Source organism: Phaethon aethereus, assembly GCF_964289735.1.
Source record: "Phaethon aethereus genome assembly, chromosome: Z".
Taxonomy (NCBI): Eukaryota; Metazoa; Chordata; class Aves; order Phaethontiformes; family Phaethontidae; genus Phaethon; species Phaethon aethereus.
The window spans coordinates 80909506-80929185 of NC_138577.1; positions in this window are offsets into that span (position 1 = coordinate 80909506).

Sequence of the window (19680 nt, forward strand, 5' to 3'; positions counted from 1 at the left end):
AATATCTGCAGGGGTCAATGCAATCTCAATCTGAATGTAAGGGTTCTATAGCTTCTGACTTTTTTTCTCATAGATGCTGGAGTGTTGAGGCACCAGAAACAACCTCAGAGCAATGCTGGTGGCCTAGATGCAGCAACAGCAAAGTGTCCTTCTCTGTCACAAAATGAGCATGGATTCCTTTTCTTCCTTATTTAAGAATTTTTACCTGGCTCCGTAATCAGTAAAGTTGACTTTCAAGGTCCCTTTTTAGCACTCTTGGCTCATTAACAGTTAAAAGATTCAACAGTGCCTCTTTATAGGCGTCCAGACACACAAGATGAATCTAAGTTGTCTAAGCTTTGCATGTTTTAATACCTTTCTGTTGATGTATTTGCTCATTATCACTCCCCTTCTTGATCTAGTCGCAGTCACCTTTTCACCTTTGGCTACTCTAATTTTAGCAGACACGTTACTGACAAAAATAAGAAGACCCGAGTTTAGCGCCAGATCGATATTTTCTGCATCTATTGTTCCTTCAGTTTCTCTGCACCTTCCAGCAGACAAAACTCTTATTTTCTCCAAATGTTCTCTTTCAGGCTTGATAAAACCCTTCAGAACCATCCAGAATTTCTTTTGCTCCTGACCTGCCCTTCTCTTCCACAGCTACTTGGAACAGGGAGGATTGTCTGGCAGCATCTAGTAGATTCAGTTCCAGCTCAGTTTTCCCTAGAGACCACTGCCCTTCTGGATGCCCTTGCTCCTACCCAGACCTATCCAGGTCTTCAGAAAACACCCTCCTTTTAATAACAGTTTCCCAATCCCATGTTAAAAAAGCCTCATCAGAAACCTTGAAGCCTAACAGGCTGACCATGACCCCGATGGGCACAGGCTGCACTTTATCAGAGCCGCCCGTGTTTTATTTGTACCGGTGTTTGGTGTCTCACAAGTCTGTGCTGCTGTCCGGAAAGCAAGTACCAGCACAAAGCTATCTTCTTTCTCATGAGTTTCTATTTGATGAGATATATCAGACCAGTAATCATTGATTCCGTCCTTCTAAGTGGTATACCTGGCTCAAAGTTCTCACACCTATGTGGAAACAGGTGTTCAGTGCTCTAGCAAAAGAAAACTTTTAAGACCTTTCTAGCCACTGTCCAAAGAGAGTTTAGGCTTTACCTTTTTCTTCCATCTCTCTCCTCTCAAGGCCACATCACGTAGAAGCAATAGTGGGAAGTGCAGGTCTGCCTGCCTCTTTCTTTCCTTCTAGCATTTAGAAAAAGATACTCTGGTGGCTCCATAAACCATGTAGACACTAAAAGCAAAACACAAGAGAAGCAGGTCCCAGAAGGCAACAGCTGTACACCATCCCCCACCATACCTCACAGTTCTTAAGTTCTGAAAACAAACCTAAGTAAGGCTTATCTGGATGATTTTCTATATGGTCAGCTTTCAGACAGGTGCAAGAGGAATATTAAATTTCCTGAGACCTTTTGATGTGAGGAAGCCTTCTTCCAAAGCTCTAGCAGCTTACGTTGCTCTGTAAAGAACTACAGTAATCTTGGGGGTAGAGCGCATTTGAAAAATGTGGAAGGCAGTTTACCTGACAGGTGCTTCTGTCCTTCTCTGCCAAACACACGTGACAACATTAATTTCATGAATAACTTTGAGATCTAGGGATCAAGGAGGAGACTTACTCCAACTGCATCTCCCCGAGTGTGGCTCTGCTGGGAACAGTTCTCACACAATGATAACACAGAACTCAGGTGAGGAAGTGCCTTCTGTGAATTCTCCCATCCCTGCCAAGTCCTCTACAGTTAACCTTTCCATGGTTTGTCCATGGGTAGCATGTTTTTCAGATGGTACTTCAGCAACAGCCTAATCCCCAAGAAGAAAGAGCATATGCTGAGGTAGGTTTGTCCATGAACATAACCAAGATGTTGTCGCAGCTCAGTAAGAACAAGGTTTTTTGTACGTTGTGTGTGAACTTAAAAGAAAGTTGCCCCATTGAAAATATATATGTACGAAAGACATGGGGTCCACTCAGCAAAAAATTATGAAAATTATCCCTCTCTAGAAAACTTCATCTTAACATTATGAAACAGGAAACATCATAGTCAAAGTTGGTGGTTTTTATTTTTTACTTTGGAAAAAAAACAGAAAATGATATGTTTTTTTTCAGTACTAGTGTGTACTTCTCAGCTACCTCCAAACTACACTTCGATCAATTTGCTTTCTCTTCTATGGAAAACCAGAGTAAACTACATAATACCCAGGAATACTGGGGTACAGTTGCCCACATAAAAGACAAAAGGATGATCTTCAGGCACTGGTGTAAGTTTAGTTGAACCAAAAATCTGGCTTCTAGAAGAAAATGTGAGCATGAAGCACAGCTCTTCAAGGAACCGTGAAAATATTATGGGTATCAAGTTATCTCAGCTTTCAGCTGCAACATTGGTGTTTGGAACAATGTTTGAACATGCAAACATTCCCCATGGAAGAGAAACCCACTCTATTGTGTTTCTTTTCTCTGGTCTTTTGTGGCAATGTGTTGAGCTGGAAATTTCTAATCCAACTTTTCTGAAAGCCTGTCAGAGCAGAAATTAAACATGCAGACATGTGATGAATTCTTTTCCATTGACAGAAGTAGGATTAGAGAGTCTCTGCTTATCAGTTCCTTTGAACACGTCCAAATAGGTAAATTAATTAACAAGTATGAAAAATGTGCTTGGGTTTCTAGTCAGCTCTTCAGGTGAAATGGAGGAAGAAAAGACCTCTACAGTAGTTAGACCTGCGGTCCCCTCTAAAAGCCAAACCTAATTTCAAGACCAGGTTCTTAGACAAACTCACCTCTGACACAATACTGATCCTAGGCGACTTCATTAATGTCTTGCCTTATGAATTGTTCTTCCCTTTTCCTTCAGATGAGTTTCCTTCCTCCATAAATCTTGTTCTGTATTTTTCTGCTCCATTTCTCACATTCATCTTTGTGCTGCTGTTGCGATACTCTTGAGGCTGCTTTCTCTTCCTTTGGAAAGTAATGCAAGATCTCATTGGATTTCAGTAGCACTTGAGGGAACAAGATGCTCAAGAGGTGCTTTGGAGCATTCTGACATGGTCATATTAATGACGGCTCATGACAGAGTTCAGTCACAGGCTGAAGCAAGGTTCCTTCTGTCTCAGACATTTCTGAGCACTCCAACGAAAGATCAAGTCCTAGGCAGGAAAAACAATTTCCCTATTCTGATTCCTCAGTCAGAGCGGTTCATGCCAGACCTATCAAGAATGAAAAATATTTCCCCCATAATGCAAACCGGTTTTGTCTGAGAAGCAGCCTAATGGCCGTTCCTCTGTCGACCTGCTCTGGAGAAGCGTGTGCTTTCTCTAGTGTCAGCGTAGATGTGCACTTTGCTCCCTGGACGAGGCAATGCTGAGAAATACTGTGCTTCCTCTGGGTATGAACTCCTTCTGTTATCACTCTTATCTGCCAAGCTGTAGATTGCAGAGGTAACTCATTAACTGCTTAGGTCTGGTGTGTATATAGTGGGGCATTTCTTCTAGTCACTGCCACAAGAGATTCAGTTTTGGGCACACTCAGTACAGCTTTCTACCACTTTCAGTTTCCAGCAGTCATCACTCACAGGTACACAGGCTACTTGTTCCTGAATAATCTCATGGGTCCTATTTCTAGACCACTCTGTAGCAAGACACAACAAAATACTCTATAAGTATTCAAAAATAGCAGTTCATTGTCTGGAAGATTCATTGCCCCTTAAAACTGTAGGATGTATTTTCAGGAAGGAGACAGGCAGAAACCTGAAAGATCTGAGGAATGCATTAGGAGTGCTGTTTTCCTGTGACCTGGGAGCTTGCACTTTGTCATGAACTGTTGTATTAATCTCACACAGGCAGTTCATAAAATCCAATACAGCTTCACAACAGCAGGGCTGAAGGACCTGTACATATGTAAATTTGATGTGAAATGCCCCTCATCTGCAATTTATTTATAAAATGCACTTAGGAAAGAACTACAGCAACATACGCGTAAAGTGTCTTGTAAAGGGAAAATAGCAACAACAGCAACGCAGAGGCCAAACATCACCAACCCGGCAAAGTGCCCCTCAGAGTGTGGTGGTATGTGCTGAACAAAGCAAACTGACCGTCTTTGCAGTGCCACAGGCTCTCTTGTCCTGCAGGCCACCTGTGCCAGTCAAACTGCTAAAACTACTCAGAGTGCAAACATCTCCCCATGAATTCCCTCTACCAAATGCAAAATTTCCACTTGGCATCCTTGAAACACGTCTCCGTTCACTGGTTCCTGCTCAGCTCCTGCCTGCCCAGAGACTCTCGCTCCCTCCGAACACGGCTTCCTACAGCTTCCCCAGAACCCACTTCTCCTCTTTGTGATTTCCTCACCCTACTCCTCTCTGCTGTCCAAAGGGCAGCTGGAGTTCGGATTTCCCTCTACTTAAATCCATAGTGAGATTTTTAACAAATCCAGCTTTGTTTCCCTTCCTGAATGGGCATTCACTATAAAAGCACCTTCAAAATGCTCTTAAGTATATGCTCATTCGCATGGCAGGTCTAATCCTAGGACGACATCCACGAAACGCTGAGTAGAGCTGTCTCAGAGATGCACACACTGAAATTTTTGCCCAGTTCTCCTGTCCTTTCCCAGACAGCATCTCCCACCCCTTTGCATGGGAAGTATTCACTGATGTGGTACGCTACCTGGGAGGTCATTCTAGATAAACCAGAACTGCTATGGCCCAAACTAAAGTTTTCCTGCCCCACACACAGACACAGACAGCAATTTAACAAAAGCAGTGCCTTTATGTGACTCGTTGCAGACAAGGCTTTGGTTTTATTGGTTTTCAGAGAAAAAGGACTTGAGATTACATTTTCAACCGCAACAGGTTACTCACAGCAACAGCGTGGGAGGAAAGAGACAGAAGACAATAATGCATTAAAGGAGAAGCCGCTGCCTGAGGATTCACACACCAGTCGAGGAGTCGCACACACATCACCCGAGACCGTAACTGCCACGACGGGAGTCCCTTCGCAGCGGGTGACTCCAGTGAGCCGATGGTGTCCCTTTCGACTCCTCACACACACACATACACACTCACTCTCGGGCGCTTCCTCTTCCCTCAGGCTCGACCCCAGGTTTCCCAAAGCAGAATCTCCGACATGACATTCGACAGATGAATTTTTTAGGTGGTACAGCAATGTAGAACAGCTCAAGCTGGGTGCCTCCGGAGAGGGACCCCGAACAAAAGAATCTCCGGGCAGCTATACCCTTACAGTCTAGGTTCCCCTCCCCTCGTTAGACGGTTCGGTCCAACAGTAGTATTTGGGTCCAGGGTCTCCTTGTTCGTCACTGGATCTTTTCGCTGTCTCCAGGTGGGCCGTTCTTTTTCTTTTCTTGAGAAGGCAACTTCTGATGAATGTGACTATCTTATCTTTCTAATTTACACCAGTTTTGGGGCCTCCTGTCACATAACTAAGTAGGAGCTCAGGATAAGTTCATCACTACCTCCTTGAAAGATCACAGTTTGTGGCCTAACACTTTTTACTAATGCTATGCAATGGATTTCGTTTGAACTGGGAAGCGACTCCTACAACAAATAGTAGATATTTGTCAACCTCCTATTCCATCCCAAAAGCCCAGAACATTAAGGAATATTTCCATGGTGGCTTTCTGCTTCCTGAAAACTTGTTCTTTTTAACGGTACAGGGAGAGTGAAAAAGTTTCAGTCAAGTCTGGTATAGAGAAAAGAATGACAAATTGCTGTGTGTTCCAAGAATGGCAATATTTCAGCTATAAAACTGTAGTGCAGGTGTGAAACTTCTGCCGTTCCTTCTGTCTTTATAAAGTTAGGCCATTTCATAACAGCAATTGTATTCTTCCTCCTCCTAACCTCATTACAACAGAGCTGATGGGAATGAGAAATCAGAGCTTTAGCATATAATGCGGTCTCTTAAGTTAGCGCCCTACTCTGTACTTGTCCCTTCCAAGACCATCCCTTCTGATGGCCTGTTAGTAAATGAGCAAGGCAGCGATGTTCGCCTGCCCTAAGGACCTTGGACCTGCTTGGACCGTCGGAGCCCGTTGATGGCCATTTCCACTTGTCTCCTTCCACGCTGACTCGTGGTGCGGCTCTTCCAGCAGTGATGCACTATACCTGCCGGTCGTCACCCGAGCACACACAGGCCCCTCCAAACAAATGTGGGGATACGGAGTGAAGCTGATGGTCAGTAGCTCTGATTCTGGGGTCAAGTCCTTCCTTGTACTGCCGCTGGTGCAAAAGGTGTCAGCAGGAAAGGAGTAAGGGCAGAATATAAAGACATGAAATTAGTCTCAACAGATTCAGCTAGTATTCAGGTATCTCCAAGCCGATTTAACAGTTCTTTGTATCCCACCAAGCAGTAATGTTTGTGTCATCTATGGGTAAGCAGAAAACACAGCACTGAGAGGCTGCTCAGTACCATAATGGAAGAAGAAGCACAGATGTTTTCCTGATCTTTCCTTTTCAACCCTCAGCACTTGCAGATCCCACTCTGTCCACAATCTACTCTCTTTCTAGCTCGCCCTGCCACTGTTCAAGCCTAACTGCCGGAAATCTCCCTTGCTACTTTAAACTTACCGCTTCCTACTGTTTATGTCGGGACAGCAAGAACAATCCATTTCATTCCTCTTTATAGCAGCCTTTAAAACATTTGAATGTTTTCATGTGTCCCCCAGGCTATTGTTTTGTTGACTAAACAATCCCTACTCTTTCAGTCTTTCCTCCGAGCATGGGCATGGACTCTCTGAAGTTGTTCCACATCTTCCTTTAAGTCTTTTGCCTGAACGGGACACGCTTGCTCAGCTGAGACCTCCAGACAAATAGGTTCTTACCTTCCTGTTAAAACATGCTGGACTAATGCTGCTGACTCAGCAGCCCAGCTCACAATCTGCTGTAAGTGCCTGGTCTTTTTCCACCTAAAAGGTAAGGTGCACCTTCTTAATGATTCTGTGGCTAGCTGTCTCCTGGGTTGAATTTAGAATTGCTCTTATACTTCTACAAAATAAAGAAAGTTTAGGGTTTAGGAAGAAACCGCAGGTTGTTGCCTGCTCTGTATCATCTAAGCAGAATAAAGAAGGAGACATCACTAGCATTTAAAATGCAAGAAGACACCATTCCGTAAGAGCCTGCAGCTTTCTGAAGATCAGTGATTGAGGAGCTTAACTAAATCCTTTTCAGGATGAAAAGGAGCTGCTACCCATAAATCACTTGGAGGTTAGTCATGAAATACCTCCCTCTCCCATCCTCCATTTTCTGTTTATCTGTGTGAGAATTTTGCTGAGTTGGCATCTCCTGCACTGGCAGTTATCTTTGAGCTGTTGAAACACAAACAGGCTAATACAGGAAATCAATTTGTGGAAGCATTTGTATTCTGCACGTCACAGGTCTGTCTGAGTTAAAACCACCTCACTATTGCAAATAAGGATTAGCGTTAAAAACGTGTTCAAAATGACAAGTCCTTGAATGAATGCACAGCCTGCAGCTGAAACAGCCTACATTAAAGAGATGCCACTAACCACTAAGGCTAGATGACTGTCTCTTTCTCATGAAGCCACGAATATAGTTTTAGTCATGAGGGATGAGACCGCCCCTCCTCCTTCTTTATTTTAAATGAAAACCTAAATCATCACAGTAAGAGTAGGTTCGTTCATAAACTGTGAAGGGTGCAAACAACACATCCAGGGCAATATTGCTCACATTAATCCATATCTAGACATTGACCCTTCAGAACTGCCTGGCTTACGGTATTTGCAGAGCTGTGGGCCTCAGCTCTTGCTTCATGATTCATTACTTCCCATTGCTCCTCCCCAGACCCAAGAGAACCACGCCTGTGTGCCGTTCGTTGCCTGATTACAACCATTTCATGAATGGAACACCATTCCACAAGCTGTTTACAACACCCGTTAAAATATACACAACCATGACTAGGGTCACTTTAAATCATTTTCCGTGATAAAGTGCACGTGCTGAACATGGTTTTAGCAGCGTACTGCAGAAAAGTCTCCAGTCCCCGATGATGTTATTTCGACCGTAAGAGAAAGACCTAGAAAAATGCCTTTCTCATTATTTCAAGAGGCTTTGGGTTAGCTCATATTTGACTGAAGGTTGTTGTAGGTACAAGAAACAGGCTGAAACTAAAGTGCATAAGAAGTACAAAGGAATGGTTACCACTTAGAAATGTGTTAGCTGGTTATCCGCTGGGATTATTTAATAAATCACTCCCTTGCTTACTATTTAAACACAGAATAGATGAATGAAGCCCCTTATTTGTCCTTAAACACTCATTAAGGTAAACAACCTTTAATGAACTTCTGGTTACTGACTACTGCTTGGAGGAGAACTGATAGGAATAGATACATAATCATGGTGGCAGCCTTTGTGTCACTAAAGTCAATGAAGAATAATTTAATCGATCATGTACTTACGGCCTCAAAGAAACTACAATTTCACACCCTCTGTATTATTGGTGAACAAAATTTCACAGTATGGTAGGCAATAGCTTGCTTATTATCTTCTACCTGGCTGAAAAAACACTGTAAGATGTATAAATAAGGAAGCATTGAAATAGCTTACCAATTTAGTTTTTTTCTTCTGTACACCCTTCTAAGGGGACAGATCTGTTTAATAAAACCTGTAATTACAGGCTGGAAGCCTGTAAGGGTGTTACCCTTACTCCTTTGTTGTCTTTTCTTCTAATAAATAATTTCATTATTTTTATGGAAATGGAATATTCTCTGGGAAATTGATAATGTAAGCAGCATAAATTGTTTGTGCAGAGAGATTCTGGATAGCGACTGAAATTGGGCACAACAAGTGTCACATTAACATTTGGGTGCTGAGATGTCAGATGAGTGATTGCAGCATTAAGCAAGTTGATAAGGGGCTTCCTAACACACGCTGCTGCTGTTCCTATTGTTGGACTAAAAGAGCACCCCAACTGAATGTAGCAGTGAAATAGAGAGGAAAGGTATATCACATTCAATAATATACTGTAGGATTCAGTAATATTCAAGTTCTACATTTCCCTATCTAGCATACACTAACATATGATAACCAAACCCAAGATATGATCAAGTTTCTGAAAAAAAATCCTGACAGCCTACAGAGGAGGGAAAAAACCTCAGCCCCTCAAAAAGCCTGTATTCTCTGCTATAAGACTCCCGTTTATGTAAGTACAGATACATTTCCCAATGTAAAATAAAATCAAAACAAAATAAACTATGAAAAACTGTTTAGGAAGCCTCCCTCATTCAACAGGCAATCACGTTTTAAAAGATATATAGCATAAAAGAGAAGATAGTATTTTCAGTTAGATGGTCACCTATAATGACCATCTAGTCAACTGCCTGACCACTTCAGGGATGACCAGAAACTTGGTTAAGAAGCTGTTTGGATTAGGCTCGTGTTCTTTTAAGTAGGCATGTATGTAAGAAAGTGACTCAGTTAAGTGAAGAAGCTTGATTTTATGTCCCCAAAGATTCCACTGGTCCATCTTTGTACAGCTTCTAAGTAGGTGATTTCCTGATCTTGACTGGGATCTCTAAGTTTTGCTGTGACCACAGACTTCTGTGATAACTCAGCCAGTTATCAAGATCTGAAACTCACTGGACTTCCTCATCGTGTAGTCAATTACTCCCTTTTTCTAGAGGGAAGCTTATCCTAAAGCAAAGGGTCTGCAGCAAAGAATATCCTAGATGACTTTTTAAATACATCTTTTTCCCCAAACTAGAATTTTCCAACCCTTTAGATAGGAATCTTCCTGATTTAAGGCAGCCTTGTTGTCATACTTTGCCCAGCCGGCAACTAAGCCCCACGCAGCCGCTCACTCACTCCCCCACGGTGGGACGGTGGAGAGAATCAGAAGAGTAAAAGTGAGGAAACTTGTGGTCTGAGATAAAGACAGTTTAATAGGGAAAGCAAAGCAAAATAAAGCAAGGAATTAATTCCCCATTCCCCATGGGCAGGCAGGTGTTCAGCCATCTCCAGGGAAGCAGGGCTGCATCACGCGTAAAGGTTACTTGAGAAAAGAAACGCCATCACTCCGAACGTTCCCCAACCCTTCTTTCTTCTTCACCCCAGCTTTATGTACTGGGCATGACGTCGTATGGTATGGAATATCCCTTTGGCCAGCCTGGGTCAGCCGTCCCAGCTTTATCGCCTCCCAGCTACCTGTGCACCCCCAACCTACTCGCTGGCAGGCCAACATGGGAAGCTGGACAGTCCTTGACTGCTTAGCAACAACTCAAAACATCAGTGTGTTATCAACATTATTTTCATCCCAAACCCCAAACATACCAGCTTCTGTGAAGAAAATTAACTCTATCCCAGCTGAAACCAAGACAGCTGCTTTGGGTAGACTAGCCTTGATATTTCATTTTATGTTTTTGTCTCCAGTTCCAGCTGGAAGTTTGCTGGTTTGGGGAAGACGGAGAGGGACCTGTGTTTCTCTCACCACCTATAGCACTGTGTCTGCTGGTGTCATGCAACTGTCATGCTTGGGCTCAAGCTCTGCAAAGCCAACAGAGAAATCACCCACTGCTCTGGACCAGCTGGAAGCAACCCCTCCTCCCTGCAGAGCAGCCAAACCCAGGGAGCTCCTCTCAGCTGCCACCAGCAAAGTCACTTTCCTCCTGGCTCTCATGCTGAGAAAGACAAGGAGGTGGCCGAGTACCAAACATCTTTCTCCAGACTCTCTTTATGGTGCAGGCTCAGATTCATACCTGGAGAGGAAAAAATAATATTTGGGGCACTACCACTGTTACTGACGGCCACTGCTCTGTGCCTGTCAGTGAAAACAGGATTTAAAAAGGAGAAGAAATAAGGTCAAAGTTGTTAAAGTATCATTTCTGGTATCTGTAATGCCTCTGACAACACAAATTACGTGCCAGTTCCAAAGTCCCCGTTGGAGATTATTCATTGTGCTTGTGAAAATGTACTTTTTCTAAGACAAACGATTGTGGTCTCAAATTATTAATTCTTCTCCTCATTAATTTTTGCCATTTTTCCGTTTTCTTTCATCATTCCTTTTGCTTCATTGGTATTCTACAAGGTTGTCTCCTTATAAATTTGAAACAGACTTGGGAACAAGCTCTTGGCTTTGTTCCTTTAACACAGAGCACACACACTCTTCATTAATCAAAGAGATAACAGGACATTAAAACATCAGGTGAAGTGAACTATGTGTATAAAAAGAAGGAAGTAAGCCTGGACCGAACAGGTACAGGAGATACACAATGCAGAGCGTGTATGCCATCTGTGCACTCCCCAGGTTCTATCTCCCATTACAACAAACTGTTCGAGGCTTAATAATTCACAGTGTATCACGCAATGACACTTACTCATCAGCTGCAGAGATTAATACCTTCTGCTAAGATTCTTATTGCTGCAGATGGGTTAGCGGAAAATGTTTCCCGCGTGACCGTTACTTAACTGGGGATCACAGTGTCCATCACAGGGAACCTTTTAGTTGACTGAAACTTGCCTTTTTCCGCTCTCTCAACATAAGTTCATTTATCCAGTACAGTAACATGCTAGGAAAGCGGCAGGGATGAAGCAGCTTTATAACCCTCCAGAACAGTAGTACAGTGTTTCGTTAGGGGCTGGGAGACCTCTGTTACTGACCTTCCCCATGACCCTGAGCAAGTCATATTCACCATTTTCTTCTCAGTCCCTTCATCTGCCTACCTCTGCCCTCATGCACCTGTGTGTGCAAAGGTTGCCTTCTGCAACCTTATGCTAGATTCTCACTCTGTTCAAGGACTCCAGAAACTGCTGTTATACGAATAAGGATTTGCATTCCTTTACGGCAAACTAAAGACCCATGAACAAAGGCAATCACCCCCGGCAGCACATCTTTCCAGTTACGTCTGTGTCTTACATAACTTTATTTGTCTTTCCAGCTTGACAGCTGTTAAGGATGAGGTCTTTAATTAAATGCCACTATTCACACTGCAAATCTCATTTAACAGCGTTAATGTAAAGAGCTTCCCAGGATTGCAAACACAGTGACCTTAACTGACACATGCTTTATAAATCAAAAGATCTTAGACACCTACAGCAGAGCATACCATCCTTAGACTTCTGCCTAACTCCCGAGGTATAATTTCATAATTCTGTCTCTTGAGAAAGCAGGTGCATCTCTAAGAGTGGTCCATGCGCTAGTAGAAACGCACCCTGAACACATAGCTCTTCATCCTATTCTACGACAACCATTTACTTTTCTGACTGAAGGGGAGGGCCCCAGACAACGCCTTTTAAGCTCTCTGCCCAGCTTCCAGCCAGGTGAATCACATGGAATGAATGCGAATGTTAAATGTTGTAGGGCAACAAAGCTCCCTCTGTCATCAGTGTGTCGCTGTTGCACGTGCTCAGGACAGGTACCTGGAGAGGTGAGTACTAGTGTTAAAGCTGGAACGAGCGCCCTGGGCATGGCACGGGGGAAGCGGTCTCTGACCTGCTGTGTGGGCCCTGGCCACACATTGCCCAGTGCGAGCATGGAGTGGGCTGAGCTGCTGTCCTTCGGGAGACAGAGCTGTCGTTTCTGGAGACTCTTCTTATTCATGTCAAGCACTAAGAGGACAGATGCACGTAAAGTTCTTGGAAAGAGGCCAGGAGCCCCGCCCAAGGGAAAGCCGTGACCACTTGCTCCTTCTTCTGGTCACTGGCCGATCAGCAAATTGCACAGTTGTATCAGGACTGCCCTCACGCTTCACCAACTCAGAGTCTGGTAGCGATGTGAGAGGCAAATCTGAAATTCCTCTGCAAGACAGGTCCTGGAAGATTGGCCTGTTTTATCTGGGTGGTCCTGAATCTTTATCAGTCTTTTTAAAAGGCCACAATCCCAGTTTGAGGCAGGGATCTGCAGCAGGGGCATCAGCAGCTCAGACTCAAGGGAAGAGCCAGCTGAAGAAACGCTTTCCTGTTCAGTGCTTGTCACTGGTGCCTCTAGAAAGCTCTTTATCAAAAATGAAACCAAAATAACACTGCAGCACATATCCAGCATGACATTTTGCCTTCAGCCATTTGGTTTGGCAGAGTAGTGCCTAACAATTTGAAGTTTAGTCATAAATGAAATGATGTTACCACTTCTGTTTACAATGGTGTACCTTTCTAGCACTCATATTCCCAAAGTGAGTTCAACTTCTGCAAATGACAATAAATCAAAGAGCAGTTTATATGCTTACATTTAGCCTGGTTTGCACAAAGCAAAAGGTTCACTGACTATGGATAAGGGATTTTTAGGTCATGCATACCACTTAATCCCTCCAGAAGCCCAAGGGACCAGGAAAATAATGGGCATGCGTTATTTAGAAGCTATGCAAAAGCCAAAGTGCTCTTGATTGTCAGAGCACTTTGTCAGATTGTCAGATATAAACAGAACCAAGGCAGGCCACAGTTCAGCTCTAAAATCACAATCCTCCGTGATTCAGAGCCAAAATAATACAAGATGAGACTCTCTGTCCTATGCTTTATTCCTCCTCAGAAACTACCTTCTCCTGTCTCCTCCTCCTACTTCCACAGAAATAACCCATTTTTCTAGAGGGTAGGTGGCCACCACTTTCCTCACCCCATCCTCTAGCTCTCCAGGTGGACTTATTTTCCTCTTCTTCTTCCTAAGATTCACTTGACTTTTGCTAGCGGTGTAAGATTGACACAAACCATCAATAGAGCTTATACTAACCCATCCTTACTTTTGTGAAAACTTAATTGCCAAGTCCACAGCCTATTTCATCATAATAATCATCAGATAATTTTGCAAAGTAGGAAGAAGAAACATCCAGGGATGGCATGTTTCCCCAGTTTCACTGATGTTGCCCAGCAGGAAGGACAGTAAACTCTACAGTCTGTGTTCCTGCACTCACAAACCATATTTTCTACCTCCATTTCTACACATCCAACAGGACTGTCCATGGGATGGTCCCCGACAAATGTGGATACCTGAAACACTCTGCAAGAAGTAAACGACTTTTCACTCTACTTGCAGAAATTGAAGCTTGTTAAGCACAGTTGACCCACAGCTCCTCTCAGTGAGCAGCAAGGGTTGGCCACTCCACAAAGGGTGGGGATCCAGGAGCAGAGCATGAGAACAAGGCAGGTGTCTATTGAGGCATATTAATGGAGAAACCCAAACCACCTGACATCTATGATAATCTAATGGAGACAGATTTTTTTTTTTAATTCTTTTTTGAAGGGTCATTTCTTAGTCCTTTTTAGCATGATTTTCCCTTTTGTTTTGTATGCATAGTATTCTGTGTAGCTGTAGGCAGTTTTTATATGGATTCTTACGAGTTTAGTAATTTCCATTCAGTGTTATACTTGCTGCTTGAGATTGATGAAGGACTGTGTCCAGGTATTCTTACAGCTGGCAGGTCTCATACATGGTGATTTATCTCAGACATATCAAGCAGCACTTTGGAGAACAACTTTAACAACTCACTTCAGAGATAATCTGCCTTGCATCAGAATCGTGCCTTTTACTTATAGCATCTGCTGTACAGGATAGTGACTGACATTTTGTTTTCTGAAAACACCAAGAACAGCAACAAAACCTTGTTTTTTTTTCTGTTAGAAAACCCAAAACTAAAACAAAACAAAGACACTAGAGGCTTTAAAAGCCATAAAATAGAAGAAAGCAAAGTTTTGCTCCTGGAACGGATTACAGCATTCACAAACCTGCTTGTCTGATGATAACTGCCTTTCAAAGAGAGGTCCTGGGTAGCCTGGGACACGTAAGTCAGTTAAACTGTGTGGTGGGTTGACCCTTTCTGAATTCCAGGTGCCCACCAGGTGCCCACCAAAGCCGCTCTATCACTCCTTTCCTCAGCTGGACGGAGGAGAGGAAATATTAAAAAAGCATGTGGGTTGAGATCAGGACAAGGAGACATCATTTCGCAATTACTGTAATGGACAAAACAGACTCGACTTGGGGGTTTGGCAGTCAAGTCGGAGCAGGGTAAAGAGAACTAAAACCAATTCTTAAAGCATCTTCCCCCCACACCTCCCTTCTACCCGGGCTCAACTTTGCTCGTGATTTTATCTCCTTCCTCCCCCAGGCAGCGCAGGGGGGACGGGGAATGGGGGTTGTGGTCAGTCCATCACACGCTGTCTCTGCTGCTCCTTCCTCCTCAGCAGGAGGACTCCTCACCCTCTGCCCTGCTCCAGCATGGGGTCCCTCCCATGGGAGAAATTCCTCCAAGGACTTCTCCAGCATGAGTCCTTCCCATGGGCTGCAGTTCTTCACAAGCTGCTCCAGCCGGGGTCCCCCCACGGGTGCCGTCCTTCAGGAACAGACTGCTCCAGCCTGGTCCCGCCATGGGTGCCGTCCTTCAGGAACAGGCTGCTCCGGCCTGGGTCCCCCATGGGTGCCATCCTTCAGGAACGGGCTGTTCCAGCCTGGGTCCCCCATGGGTGCCATCCTTCAGGAACGGGCTGCTCCAGCCTGGACCCCCCACGGGTGCCGTCCTTCAGGAACAGGCTGCTCCAGCCTGGCCCCTGCGGGCTCCCAGGTCCTGCCAGCAAACCTGCTCCAGCCGGGGCTCCTCTCTCTCCCCACGGGGCCACAGGCCCTGCCAGGAGCCGGCCCCAGCGCAGGCTGCCCACGGGGTCACGGCCTCCTTCGGGCATCCCCCTGCTCCGGCGTGGGGCCTCCCCGGGGCCGGGTGCAGATCTGCTCCCCCATGGAGCTCCATGGCCGCAGGGGCACAGCCGGCCTCCCCAGGGGCTTCCCCAGGGGCTGCCGGGAACCCTCTGCTCCGGCGCCTGGAGCCCCTCCTGCCCCTCCTGCTGCTCTGACCTGGGGTCTGCAGGGCTGCTGCTGCTCTCACGTGTTCTCACTCCTCTAGAGACTGAAGTTTTGCATGTGGTTTCCCCCTTCCTAACTCTATTATCCCAGAGGCACTACCACCATCACTGATGGGCTCAGCCTCGGACAACAGTGGGTCTGTCTTGGAACCGGCTGGCACTGGCTCTGTAGGACACAGGAGAACCTTCTAGCAGAAACCACCCCTGTAGCCCACTACCAAAACCCTGTCGCACAAGCCCAGTGCAGACTGAGATACAGGAAACAGTTTTCTCAGGCAGCAGACTGGCAGAATTCACTAAAAAGCACAGAACCACTGGGTTCACTAAAAAGCCTGTGTCCAGCTGGCCTTGGCTGCTGTTCCTGCCACGAAGGAAGGAATTCAGAAGGAAGAGGGTGCTGTGACCCACATACCTGTGTCAGTGGCCTCGGCCCAAGGATTACCTGAAGCAACTGACAGCAACACACGGTTCGGGGCTCTCCCACCTCCCCCTTGTGCAGCCTTCCTCCTGCAGCTCCTCACCATCCTCACGCTTCTCCTCCCTCTGCGGGAACAGGCGCAGCCAGGGCAGACCCCGACCCCTCACCATGGGGGAAGAAAATTCCACCAATCTTCATGCTGCTGAGAAGCTTTGAGGGTTTATTCTTGAGTACCCACAGTTTCCCAAAGGTCTTATAAATTATTTGAAAGGCTTTCAAGTGCTACATCAATTAAACACAAAAGGCACAACAAAAGAAGCACCTCACCAAAAAAAAAAATTACAGAAGGCAGGTAGTGTTTTCCTTTTAGAAACAAAGCGTTAGCGAGTTTTTGATTTCATGGTTCTTCAAAAACAATGCTTAAGTGCCCTCTCTGCATTAATCACAGAGTGTAAAATAAAAAGGAAATTTAGAGTTTATTTATGTTTTCCTGTGTAGGACTCTAAGACAAAAAATGAATGACAGAAGCCTTGAGAAGTGCCTTCTACATTTAATTTCATGTTTCTTCTACCAGGATGCGAACAAGAAAACCTCCTATTTGATTGCCTGTAACATCTCCTTGTGACATTTCTGGTTCACTTCCCTGCCACATTGTTCTTTAATGAAGACATGAAACAGAGTTCACATTGTGAAACTTGCCCCAGGCTTTTCTCAGCAAGACGTGATAAGCTTTTGCAAGTATGAAACTTTAGTGTGTTGTATAAAAGCTAAAGTCAAAGAGGTCCTCTTTCAATTTGTACATTATTATCCATTACACTCAATGTGAAAAGGTGATAAAATATAACCTATTTTTCTGTCGTGATCATCATTTACATAAAGCCAAGCTACAAAAGGAGTAACTCAGTCATACAAAGGAGTGATATTTACATGTGCTAAACACTTCTCTCTTATATCAAAACATCTAATGTAATTAATACAGTCATTTATTAGGTTGGCTCCTAGATAGAGATGGTTCATCTCTGGATGAATGACATCTAAGACAACAAATGATTTGCTCAAGGACACATGAGACAGTCGTGGTAGAGTCTGAAATCTTCACACCTTCAATATCGCAAGGCCACACTGCATCATTTATAATTCATATACCGACATCCATCTGCAAAGTGTTTGGAAGACTCTCTATGTTACCCTGGAAGATGTCTTTCTGACTTATTCCCTCAAGATCCTCAGAACCTTCTGCCACCTCAAGGAGCAGACGTCTGTTCCCATCCTGTCTCTCAGAGGTCTGAGACCATCCCGTTGCCCAGGCATACACATTACTGACCACCGCCGTTACTAGGTGTGGAGCCCAGTCAGGCCTTAGGGCTTGCTGTTGGGGAAGACATAGAACAAACTCATATTTTTTCATCCTTTAGCTTTCCATGCAAAGCAAATCCACATTCCCAGGTGCTTGAAATTGAGCTGGTTCCCAGGAACTATTGAGTACACAAGTTTCTTTCTTTATAACTCCTTTCCATGGCACTTCTCTTTCACTTCTTCAGACAGTTGAAGACTCTGTAGATCCTCATGAAAGCAATATTCTGCTTGTTTAGGGGCTTTAGATTTTCCACAGAGTAATGAAAATGTCAGATTTATTTCAGTACACATGCTTAAATGTGTAAATTGCACCTGTGAGAGCCTGATGTTGTGCTGGGAGAGCAGGGGGAAAATCACCAAAGACACATGCTTGCCTCACTTCCAGAGGATTCAATACATTCCCACCAAAGGACCACCAACTGAAGGGACTTCATGTAAACTGAATCTCAGACAATTAAATGACATCACTCATTTTTCAAGTGGTTAACAGTACTGGTTAACAGTACTTGCCACTGGCATTCTGCTTAGCTTGTTTTCCCCTTTTTATTTTTATGGGCTGTTTTCTACCATTCTTCCTCATCTGTGCTCTACGTGAGGCTGATAGGACAAAACTGGTGCCTCTGTGACGAGTTCCTGTTAGTAACTTCAGTGCAACAAGACTCTCTGAGCCCTGCTCACCCTGCCAGTGAAGCCAACTGATTCTCCCTTGAACTGACAGGACTTTTAAGCCTCCAGCTCCAGGAATATTCTTCAGCTTTTGTTTGTAATCTGAATCTTCTGCTCAGAGATGAGTATTTCAGGGGACATTTTACTTGCTGATGACCTGCAAAGAGATTAGGCAGTGAATTTAGAGAAACTAGTTCTGTAATCTTGCTTCTAGGCGTTATTCCTCCCCATCTTCAGCAAATACAGCAGCTGAGACTCCAGCATGCCAAGGATGAGCCCCTGCAGAAATGGAAGCAGTTAGCTTATGACCAAGTTGTGCATTCGGTGAAACCTTGCCCATTGAGAGTGCTTTGTTAAAGAACAGAATGACATTTATCTTCATTTCTTGAACAGCACGGCAACCAGCCTTTTGTGCAGCATTATCAATCCAGGGGTACTAGTATGTCTTACAGATGCTGGTGAAGGCTCCTTTTCACAGGTCAGAGTGCTGAACAGGACAAATCCTGCCTCCCAGACCTTGAAAGCTAACACCCAAGTAATCTCTAAGTCCTGAAAGGAAACATCTCTAGATTCATGCCCTGAAAGGCTAAATTGATTCAGTGGCATTGTCATAACACGGCATGAAATTAAGCACACGTTTAACTTCTTGCACGATGAGTGCCTTCTTAATATTCTTGTTCTGCTACCAATAGACTTGAGTTATGGTCAAATTACAGGACAGATGCTAGAAATTCCCCTCAGAGTTTAACGAGCCGTGGGTTAAGTGACAGACACATTGGCCTAAGCATCCCAGCCTGACTGGCATTGTCATTTAGCCCATGAGGGGACTCAGATATGCCTTCCTCATTTACAGTGCATATCAGTGCACTGCTGTGAATAAATGTCAGCCAGAGGCAGGAAACTCTTTCCTTGGCTTGGTGGAATATCAATATTCTTATAAGATTCTGTGGTAGGAAAAGATATGCTTATTTCTGTCTTGATCAGGTACTCTTCAAATACACTGAGTGAGTCTTCTAAGAAATCAGTTAAACTAGAGAAATGCAAATAATCACAGGCCACGTTATAGTACAGGAAAATGAAATGATTCGTTTAAGATCATATCTCTCCAAGTCCACCTATAAGCAAAAGGAAGTGTTATGTCTGACTTGCAAGCAAAGACAAAAATTAGCTTAGCAAGTTAGGCTATGACCTAAACAGGGATTGTAAAAGGTTTTCTCATAAAGATGTAAAAATACATTCTGAAGTATATTAGTTCACATTTGTTTTTCTTAAAAATACAGCCAGAAACTTTACAAAGAAAAAAAAAAAGGCAATGTGAGAATTGAAAGTAACGTTGATTTAAACTTCAAATTAAACTGATGTTGGATTACACAGAATATGGAGGAAGCTACACCGGAA